The 12179-nt window shown below is 36.6% G+C and overlaps 1 long non-coding RNA gene across 1 annotated transcript; it reads right to left on the reverse strand.

Moving 5' to 3' along the window:
* Positions 1-1002: 1002 nt before the first annotated feature.
* Positions 1003-10809, reverse strand: LOC125497475 (uncharacterized). The gene is made up of 3 exons (XR_007274262.1): positions 10482-10809; positions 9285-9359; positions 1003-1169 (listed from the first exon to the last, which is right to left on the reverse strand). It is a non-coding gene; the product is annotated as an uncharacterized LOC125497475 (long non-coding RNA).
* Positions 10810-12179: the final 1370 nt, after the last annotated feature.

Raw genomic sequence — 12179 nt, forward strand, 5'->3', positions numbered from 1 at the left:
CTAAAACAATGATCTAGGATGAACAAGTAAATAGAGTGAGAATAACATGAAAATAAGAAAATAAAGCAATAAAATATGAGAGAAAGTAATAAGAAATTCTCATTAAAATTACAAGGAGCCTCCAAATTTTTAAGTTTCCTCTTAGATTCTTCAAATTAAATTTCAAGCTTTCAACAAGTTTCTCCCGCGTCTCTCTCTAGAAAATGAGATTTTCTCTCTCCTAGAGTTCTAAGTATTTGAAATCTTACTTTATTAAAATATAATGTAAATTAGCTCAAACTAAAATAAGAGGAGTTTCTCTTATATAGTCCTATAATGAAGTAAGTAAAATTACAAGAAAATCCTCGTAAACAAGAGAATAAAAAGAAGAAAGTTTTCTGGAAAACCTAGCGACTGGGGGTTGGGTGGGGGTGGAGTGACCTGAGCACTCAGGTTGGGGATGACCCGGATGGGTAAGACCATTAGAACTGAAAGTTCAATTTTATGCAAAGTAACCCGGGTGGTCTATTGACCCGAGCGCTCATGTAACACCCCGATAATTCTCTCTTTTCCAAAATACTTTTTAATATAAAACTTAAAGATATATCAAAGCATTATCGCCCATGAGATAACGTATCGACTTATTCAAAATTTTGCAGCGGAAAACATAATAATAACTTTAGAGTTAAAATTTAATCAACTACAAAGTCAACTCCAAAAATCAACCACAAAGTCAAAGTCCACTTAAAACCTAAACCAACTATAAATTGTATAAAATCCAAAGTACGATAATTAAACTACAAAAGCTCTCCAATCTCGAACCCGATGATGCATCATCTTCAAACCTGTAGATGATAATGCACTATTGATCCCTAGAGACTGCTTGTAACACTCCCGCCGACCCGAACCCTTCTTCATTTAGTAAAACTCGGGTTTGGAGAGAAAAGAAAATCCACGAGGGTTCGACTCGACGGGTGGCACTACCGCCACACTTATCTACTTGGAAATAAATGCAAGGCTAAGTTGAAAACAAAGTAAACCCAAATTCATTAATCACTACAACCAAAGTAAATCGTTCATTAACATCACTAATTAATTAAGTGTTTCAGAGTTCCAGCGGAAGCTAATCACATGCTAAGTGGATGACAACTCTAAATGATCTCCCTTTGTTTCCCCGATCGATCACCCGCCTGCACAAATACATTGAAAAGAGATAAGAGAGACAAGCTCCCAGAAATCAGAAAAACTGAGTAATTCCAACTCCATCCCGTAAAACACTTAAGTTCAAAATACTTTGAAAAATAGTAGATTAATAGTTTTGGAAGTCATAATACATATAAACATATATATACACTGAATAATCATATCATTAATTCAATTAATCCAGTTATTGAAGGAGAGGAAAGAGAACGCGAGTAAGTCGGGGTCAATCCCTTGTAACCACTTACTTCAACATAGTAGGCCGGGGTGAACCCCTATAACCACCTACTTATAGGCCGGAGCGAACCCTTGTAACCACCTACAGATATCATAATGGCCATAATAACAGAGTCCCTAGTGTGCACACCCCTTCTACTTGGATCACAAAAAGATAGAAGGAAGACAGTAACAGAATAATCAGCATAGTAGCTAGAGAACCTGTAGGGGCCGCTGAACCACTCATACATGGCAACCTGTTCATCATTTCCCTCCGATATTTCACTTTTACGTGATTAACATCTTTTAATTCACGTCAACACATAAATCACGTACACATTTACGTCATTTTGTTCAATTTACGTCATCTTGTTCAATCCAGTGTGAACATATTCATTCATCATAACCTCAATCCATTCATAGTGATTTCAATAAATCATTTTATATTCACAATCATCACTTGAGTTCATTTATCACTTCAGATCCATAATCATTTAATTTCATTATCACAAGTTCTTACCAATTCCAACTTTCATAAAATCTAAATGTTAATAACGATAATAATATTCATGATAATTATAATGATATTAAGTAATAATAATAACAATAATAATCATAATAATAATAATAATAATAATAATAATAGTAATAATAATAATAATAATAATAATTAGTTTAAATTTCTACTCCTCCTTAAAAACAAAGTTCGTCATCGAACTTTAAAGTTAGATATTAAATGTTAACGAAACATTAGTTTTGTGCTTTGTTAGTATTATATTTGGTCCCCCTTAAGGAGTTTCGTCCCCGAAACTCGATAATCGTACCTCAGAAAAGAGTTCAAAATTACGCTTTCTCATGTCGTCTTCTGTTTCCCACGTTGCTTCCTCGGTTTGATGATTAGACCATAGAACTTTGACGAACTTTATTTCCTTGTTTCGAGTGTTCCTCGTTTTGGAATCAAGGATTCTAACAGGACGTTCTTCATAAGTAAGGATCTCATCTAGTTCAATGGTTTCTGGTTGAATAACATGGGAGGGGTCAGAGATGTATTTACGAAGTTGAGACACATGAAAAACATTATGAACCTTGGCTAATTCTGTAGGTAAGGCTAACCTATAAGCCACTTGCCCAAATCTTTCCAATACCTCATAGGTCCAATATAACGAGGACTTAGTTTCCTTTCCTACCGAACCTCATTACTCCCTTGGTTGGTGAAACTTTCAGCAACACTTTCTCTCCAACACAAATTCCAAATCTCGTCTCCTTTGATCTGCATACGATTTTTATCGATCTTGAGCTGCTTTCATACGCTCTTGAATCAACTTCACCTTGTTAGTAGTCTCTTCTATCATTTCCGGTCCTAGATTCAACGATTCGTTCACATCGTTCCAACATATAGGACTCCTACATTTCCGTCCATACAACGCCTTATAAGGTGCCATTCTTATGCTCGAGTGATAACTGTTGTTGTATGAAAACTTAATGTACATCAAATGATCATCCCAATATCCTCCGAAATCCATCACACATGCTCTCAACATATCTTCTAAGGTCTGAATGATTCTTTCTGTTTGACCATCTGTTGCTGGTGGAAAGCTGTGCTGAATTTCAATAGTGTACCCACGGCTCTGAGCTGTTTCCAGAACTTAGATAAGAATCTCGAGTCCCTATACGAAACGATGTCCTTCAAAACACCATGTAGCCTAACTACCTCATTAAAATAAGCATCAGCCAATTATTTTAACGACCAAGTATCCTTCATTGCTACGAATCTTGTTGTCTTGTCAAACGATCCACTATACCCATATTGCATTCTTTCCAGACTCGTATTCTTTAATCCCATGATGAAATCCATAGAGATAGATTCCCATTTCCATCCTGGCACTTCCAACGGTTGCAATTTTCCTCCAGGCTTCATATGTTGTATTTTCACCTTCTGGTAGGTTAAACATTTTGCCACGAAGTCGGCTACTTCTTACTTCATTCTAGGCCACCAAAAGTGCTTCTTCAAATCCTTATAAAGCTTATCTCCTCCTAGATGTATAGAATACGGCGAACTATGAGTTTCCCTTAGGATTCTCGTCTTGAGTTCCTCGTCTTGTGGACCACAATCTCGTTTATACTTTGCAATGCCATTGTCATCGATCTCGAACTCTGGTGCTTGACCACTTTCTTTCATCTCTCTTAACTTACTCAACCACTTATTTGCAGCTTGTTTCTCCTAAATCTCCTCTAATATGTTCGGTCTAACAGTAAGAGCATTCAATTGAGCTTTCACATAATCGGGTTCTACTATTTCCAAATTCAATCTCTTGATCTCCTCACACAGAGCATTTGCCAAAATCAAAACGTTTACCGAATGAGACTCGTTCTACTCAACGCGTCAGCTACTTTGTTCGCTTTTCCTTCTTGATACACTATCTTCAAATCATAATCGTTTACAAGCTCTAGCCAGCTTCTTTGTCTTATATTCATCAACTCCTTTTGCGTATACAGATACTTCAAACTCTTGTGATCTGTATAGACTTTACACTGCACTCCATAAAGTAATGTCTCCAATTTTCAGTGCAAACACGATTGCTCCTAACTCCTCATGAGTTGGGTGATTTTTCTCATGCGGTTTGAGTTGTCTCGACGCATAGGCCACTACTTTGCCATGTTGCATCAAAACACACCAAAATCCTTTCTTCGAGGCATCACTATCAACTTCAAATCCTTCTACTCCAGAGGGCAATGTCAATACCGGGGTTTGTTGTTAGTCTTTTCTTCAACTCTTGAAATGCTTCCTCACACTTATCATCCCAATGAAATTTTGTTGTTTCTTCATTAGGTTAGTGAGAGGTTGGGCCATTCTCGAGAAATCTTTCACGAATCTTCGGGAATATCCAGCTAAACCCAAGAAACTCCTTACATCGGTGACGTTCTTAGGTTGAGGCCAATCGTTCACTGCTTGAATCTTCTATGGGTCTACGGAAACACCTTCTTTTGATATCACATGACCCAAAAATGATACTTTTTCCAACCAAAATTCACACTTTGAGAACTTGGCATACAATTTCTTTTCTCGAAGAATCTCCAATACTTTCCTCAATTGATCCTCGTGATATTCTTTGTCCTTCAAGTACACCAATATATCATCGATGAATACTATCACGAACTTATCCAAGTATAGTGGGTGGAAAATTCTGTTCATGAGGTCAATGAAAGCTGTGGCGCATTAGTGAGTCCAAAAGGCATAATTGTGAACTCATAATGGCCATATCTCGTACGAAAGGTGTTTTCGGAATGTCCTCTTCAGCAATTCGCAATTGGTGATAACCCGATCTCAAATCGATCCTTGAAAACACTGTTGCACCTTGAAGTTGATCGAACAAATCCTCGATTCTCGGAGCGGGTATTTATTCTTCACCGTGGCATTATTCAACTCCCTATAATCGATACACAATCTCAAAGATCCATCTTTCTTCTAGACAAACAATACTGGGGCTCCCCAAGGCGAAACACTAGGTCGAATGTACCCTTTTTCCAATAATTTCTCCAACTGCACCTTCAATTCTTGCATTTCTGCAGGTGCCATTCAATACGAAGCCTTAGAGATAGGTCCTGTTCCCGGGGCTAAGTCGATCTTGAAGTTCACTTCTCTGACAGGTGGCATTCCAGGTAACTCTTCGGGAAATACATCCGGAAAATTCCTTTACTACCGGAATTTGAGTCAACTCCTCGTTTACCACGCTCACATCCCTTACTTGGCATAGGTAGACTGGGTAGCCTTTTCTAAGATAGGTTTGAAGGTTCAGGGCAGAGATTATTTTGACATCAGGCTGGAAGATTATGCCTTTATAAGATATCATATTTCCTTTTGGTCCTCTAAGAGATATTTTCTGGTTATGACACTCGATTTTGGCTTTATACTTAGCTAACCAATCCATTCCCAAATAACGTCAAAGTCTTTAGGTCAAAAAGATAAGTCGGCCGGTAATTCAGTACAGCTATGACTACAGGGATATTTGAAAGAGTTTACAAGAAACAGTTTCACCTGTGGGCATGGCTATATTGGTTCGGCAAGACTAGGTAGACTCGAGGGGATACTTGTTAACAAAAGTACTAGAAATAAAAGAATGAGACGCTCCTGAATCAAAGAGTACATAAGCAGGATTTGAGTTAACGAGAAAAGTACCAGTCACAACGTTAGCATCGGTGTCAGCTTCCATTCGGCTCATGACATTGATTCTTCCATTGGTGTAGCCTCCATTGCCATTCTTTCCATAGTTTCCATTTCCACTTCCAAAAGAGCGGTTGTTCTGTTTCCGTTCTGTGCAGCATTTCCTCCACTGGGACGGTTGCTATTGAAGTTTTGAATTTTCTTTCCACCTCCATTGTGTATTGTTACCATTGTTCGACTTGTCCATTTGAGCTTGCTTCTTGGGACAGTTGAACGATTTGTACCTACTTCTCCACATCGAAACATTTGATCCTTTCACCCTGACAAGTGAATCCTGGATGGCTCTTGTACACTTCTTTAAACAAGTTCCTTGTATCATCTTTTCCTTGTTGGGCTGTTGTCCAGAATATTTGATTGTTGCGGTTGTTGTACGTCCACCATTATTGTTTGTTCCACCATGTTGTTGTTGGGCCTTTTATGTACCCTTGGTTGTTGCTTGGCTAGCAGGTTCCTTTCTTTATGTCTACTTAGCACTTCTTTCTCACGCTGTAGAATTCTCTCTAAGTTTGAGGCCTTAGCATACGCCTCTGCGAAAGTAGTTGAGGTACTACCTCCCATTCGAGTCTGAAGATCAAACTTAAGTCCGTCTTCAAACTTCTGAGCCTTAGTTCCCTCATCTGGAACTACAGTTGGGCAACAGCGAGCACACTCATAAATTTTCTGAGCGTACTCTTGCACACTCATGTTATAGCTCTAGTTGAACCGACTAAATTCATTGTATTTCTGCCTACGAATGTGCTCGGGGAAGAATCGAGCCTTAATTGCTACCTTAAACGCTTCCCAGTTAAAGTTCTCTTGAGCTTTAACAATTGGTCCTACACTTTCCCACCAAGTATCAGCGTCCTCGTGCAAGTAAAAGGTCGCTTGGTCTACCTTCTGGGCCTCAGGCGTACCCGTGACCGTGAAAATCTTTTCGAAGTCTTTATCCAATTTTCGAGAAGTAATGGGTCTTCTCTACCAACAAAGGTTGGTGGTTTCAAGGGGAAATCTTTTTCGCCATTGCAGCTTGCGGATCATCTCCATGGTGGTTGTTTTGAGCTGGTTTTGATGAACTAAGCCGAAGCTTTGAGCTAGTTGCTCGAGAGTCCTAAGTCGCGCTGCAACTTATTTCGGAGTTTCGGCCATTTGGTTTTCTTGTCGCCTTACTCTAGATCGTGTATAAACGTATTGCATAAGCTACCTGCATTATTCACATTGGTGTTCCCACATTTCATATTGATCCTTAAACAAGGGCTATTTCACATAAATACATAATCAAAGCTCATTCGATTCATTCACTTTTCCATACCGCATATTCAGGTCATATACCAAAATTTCGTCATTTCATTACTCATGCACATTTCATACAAAGAGTTATCTTAGTTTTCATAACTAAGAAATACTAGCATCACAAAGCAAATAAGTTAACACTAACGTTAATAAATCTACTACGGTTTAGATTCCGAGTGGTAAGGCTAGCTAGGGTTGAAGGTTTTACACTTCATCCTCGGACGGGTCTTCTTCCTCATCTTTGTTTTCATTTTCACCAGGGTTTTCAACTGGTGGGGCAGAGCTTCTTTCTATTTCTTCATTGTCACTGTAGTCGGGTTCATCATCGTCGGAGGTTCCGTAGTCATTAAGCCACTTGGCTCTGCATCGAGCATTCTTTTCTCAGGTAACTCAACGTGAGATACCACCTCCCTTTCCATGTGTAGCACTCATAGTTTGGCCTTCCATTTTTCAGAATGTCAGAGTATTCGTTCTTGATTTTGGCATAAGGGCCATTGTTAGGGAGAGTATGAATTAGGACATCGGCTTGCTTAGGTGGCGTGAGGTAATCCGAATACCCGTGACCTTCATTAAGGTGATAACACTTCATGGTTGATTGTAACCTGTAGAGGTAAGCTGAAATCGACTCTCCTACCCTCATCCTTAGAAGGTAAGGTCCTTGATGAAGGGTTCTGGTGCATTTCCTGGCGGTCATACGTGTCCTGACCATCTAATAAAATATAAACAATTAATAAGTACCTTTAACGAGTACTTTCATACATGCACACATAACCCATTCGTACCTATACTAGATCCTTATGTCATATTTTAATCCTAATTTCATTTCTCGTAAATATTTTATTATCTTGACTTCCTAAACAAATTTTAAGTTTAACGTATTAGATTATTTTTCCTTAATTTCTACATTTTAACAATTTTAATCTTTCCTTAATTAATCTAACTCCGCTCTGATACCATTCTGTAACACCCCCGCCGACCCGAACCCTTCTTCATTTAGTAAAACTCGAGTTTAGGGGGAAAAGAAAATCCACGAGGGTTCGACTCGACGGGTGGTGCTACCGCCGCACTTATGTACTTGGATTTAAATGCAAGGCTAAGTTGAAAACAAAGTAAACCCAAATTCATTAATCACTATAACCAAAGTAAATCCTTCACTACAACCAAAGTAAATCGTTCACTACAACCAGCGGAAGCTAATCATATGCTAAGTGGATGACAACTCTAAATGATCTCCCTTTTGTTCCCCCGATCGATCACCCACCTGCACAAATACATTGAAAAGAGACAAGAGAGACAAGCTCCCAAAAATCAGAAAAACTGAGTAATTCCAACTCCATCCCGTAAAACACTTAAGTTGAAAATACTTTGAAAAATAGTAGATTAATAGTTTTGGAAGTCATAGCACATATACACAATATATACATGAATAATCATATCATTAATTCAATTAATCCAGTTATTCAAGGAGAGGAAAGAGAACGCCAGTAAGCCGGGGAACCCCTGTAACCACTTACTTCAACATAGTAGGCCGGGAACCCCTGTAACCACTACTTGTAGGCCGGGGAAACCCCTGTAACCACCTACGAATCATAATGGCCATAATAACAGAGTCCCTAGTGTGCACACCCCTTCTACTTGGATCACAACAAGATAGAAGGAAGACGGTAACAAAATAATCAGCATAGTAACCAGAGAACCTGTAGGGGCCGATGAACCACTCATACAGGGCAACCTGTTCATCATTTCCCTTCGATATTTCAATTTACGTGATTAACATCTTTTAAATCACGTACACATTTACGTCACTTTGTTTAATTTACGTCATCTTGTTCAATCCAGTGTGAACATATTCATTAATCATAAACCTCAATCCATTCATAGTGATTTCAATAAATCATTTCATATTCACAATCATCACTGAGTTCATTTATCACTTCAGATTCATAATCATTTCATTATCACAAGTTTTTACCAATTCCAACTTTCATAAAATCTTGATGTTAATAACAATAATAATATTCATGATAATCAAAATGATATAAAGTAATAATAATAACAATAATAATCATAATAATAATAATAATAATAATAACAATAATAGTGATAATAATGGTCATAATAATATAATAATAATCATAACATTATTAAATAACATTAACCGATTTTAGTAACGTTATAATAAACATATTTTTCATATCGTATATCGTCTAAGGTCATGATTCATAATCGAAATCCATAGTCGTTATCCATTTTGTCATTCGTATTCATAGTCCGCATTAAGTCGATAATCCATAATTATATAGCCATACTTATAAATATTTTTAAAGCACATAATAATCACGTAATGAATTCGTTTTACACTAACGGGATCTATGTTTAGATGGACATCGGAGATTACCTCGTGAAGCGTGCCCAAAGTTAAATTCACGAACGTATTAGCGCTCTTGGTATTCCTCGTCTACGAAATCGGAGTCTACAATAAATGTTAGCGAGATCTAAGTTAGTTCCTAAATAACCCCTTTTATATAGTATATAAAATAACAATTTAAAAATCAAATAACTTAAAGAAATTCTTAATGATTTTTAAGAAGTTTATAAATCAAAGTAAATCATTTATGAAATCATTTTAAGTACTCACAAAATTACTTCAACTTCATTTTTATCAACTTGAATAATTATTTTAAATATAGAAAACTAACATTATTATACTCGTTATTTTATTTTAGTAAAATTAGAAAACTTTTATCAAGTTATAAAGGATTTAAGTCAATCTAAATATACTAACTTAATTAAAATAGGCTAATTTAGGAAATTAGGAGTTTTAGTAAAAAAAAAAATAAAATAATAAAACTTGAATAGAATCTCTTAAAAGGAGGAAGGAGGGGGTTTCCTTTACAGTGTGTTTGGTTCATTTTTAGTAAAGGGAAGAGAAAGGAAGGGAAGAGAAAGGAAAAGAATGGAAGAGAAAGGAAAAAAAACCTTAATTTCTCATGTTTGGTATAAATTTTCTCTTTCCTTCCGAATTCCCCCGCTTTTGAGGAAAGGAAAGTGATATTTTATTAAAGAGTCTTCCTTCAAATTCCTCCCATTTCCTTTCACTTAATTTTTTTTAATGAACCAAACATTAGAAAGTAATAAATTTCCTTCCACTTCCTTTCCTTTCCTTCCAAATTCCTTCTACCAAACAAACTGTTACTGATTCAAAGAATCAGTTCCCCTAAAAAAAACGAACGAGGAGAGAGGAAACAGAGGAGCTAAGCAGGGGAGAGGCGAAGGAGAAAGGTGGCTCGGGTTTTTTCGGTGGCTAGAGCGCAGCAGAGCAGGCGCCGCGAAAGAGGAGGCTGATGTGGTGGTGGATAAGGCGCCGCAAAAAGGGGAAGGCTGGGGATTTTCGTGGTGGCTGGCGCGGCTGCAGGGGACGCAGTAGGGGCCGCAAGGGAGTCGCGTGGGTGCTTGGCGGTGGTCGCGGTTCTGGCGACATGGTTCAGGTAGTCGGGGGTGGTCGGAGGTGGTGCGGTGGTCTATGGTGGTTGAATTTCATTTTGAACTTTCAAACAAAAATTCAGAAATTTGGAAGAAGAGAATTGAAGCAAACCTTTTGAATTGTTTTGCTTGAGTAATTTGATGAGAGTGAAATCAGTATTTATAGGGAAGATTTGGACAGAAAATCCAATGGTGGATGAGTTTAGCTTTTGAAAAATATGCCCCTAAATTCAATTATTTGCTGACAAAGGTTGAGATTTTGAGTTGCAAAATCTTGGTCTGTGTGTGTGAATTGGACGAAGAAGAAGGGAGGAGATGGAGGTGTTGCAATTCTTGGTTCTTGAGCCTTTGAACCAGACGAAGGAGAAGGAGGGAGATGGAGATATCAGCTTCCTTTTTGTTTTTGTTTTGCTTTGTTTTATTTTATTTTATTATTATTTTTTTTCCTTTTTGGCTAAAAGGTATATGGGTAAGGACTTGACATTTGGGCTTTGTAATGCTGATTTGGATGGACAATTTGAATGGACAAATAGTATAAGGATACTCATAAAAAATATAAAAAGTTTAATTTATTAGAAATAATAAAATGAATAATAAAATAAGTAAATGATTTATTTTAAACTTTGTTAAATAAATCAAAACTAAATGAAATCATTATTTTAATAAACATACTTATCGCATTATCATAAAATAAATTTTGAGTGGAAATAATATTAAACCTTAATAAATAATGAAATAACTTCTGAAAATTCGGGGTATTACACTGCTCACCAAAATGAGTTATCACGTAATCAATAAAGCATAGCTATGATCAACATACATAAACAAAAGCATGTAATCAGCAAAGCTGAGTACTACATAATAAGTAAATAAATAATCCTAACATGATACAACTACACAACAGCAGGAATAAATAATAATATAATAACTTGCAGATAAGTCTTACTGAACTAAACTTCTTAACCAATAATTCAATTACTTTAAATGGAATAGACAATGAAACGAGTTGTCTGACTAAAAACCAGCCTTCTCTTTGGGAGATCAAATACGGGCACGATTCCGCATTCCCATGACCTACGATATTGATGAACCTTTAAAATAAAAAGCGGAACGGCGATCACTCCGTTCCCAGGAAAGCCATGGGTTACCCATGTACTCCAACTCTCTATAGTCCAACACTTCAGTCGTGCACAAGTCTAAAGCTATTGCTATCCACGTTTCACTTTACATGATTTACCATTTATTACTTGTTATGACTCATAAGCAACACAGATAATACAATGATCAAACAATCACAACTTCCATTTTTATCTTAGGATTAAATAAGTAATCACACAACTTAACAACCCAAGATTAATTCAACCTCTAATCCAATCTTCCTTATTTGTTAAACCTAGCCAACAACCAAACTACCTTTCAAAGGTATAAAAATATCAAATTACCAAATAAGACCCTCGGTCCTTATAGAGTAGTAAAATAATAAAAAGGGAATAACATGTTTCAATCATGATCCATACCTATATATATATATATATATATATATATATATATATATATATATTATATTATATATATATAATATATATATATATATATATGAATTTTTTCCTTGAATAATGCAAAAGTGGGTTTTAATTCCCAAAATGTGTCCAAAAAAATTAAAATTCCCTGCGTACCGTCCAAGTAGGACGGCACGCGAGAATTTTTTTTTTTTTTTTTTTTTTAACCCATGGAAACCGCTACTCAAAGTAGCGGTTTAATTTTAAAATAAACCGCTACTCGGAGTAGCGATTTCTAAATATAAACCGCT

The sequence above is a fragment of the Beta vulgaris genome, chromosome 5 (genome assembly GCF_026745355.1).
Source record: "Beta vulgaris subsp. vulgaris cultivar EL10 chromosome 5, EL10.2, whole genome shotgun sequence".
In the NCBI taxonomy this organism is placed as follows: domain Eukaryota; kingdom Viridiplantae; phylum Streptophyta; class Magnoliopsida; order Caryophyllales; family Amaranthaceae; genus Beta; species Beta vulgaris.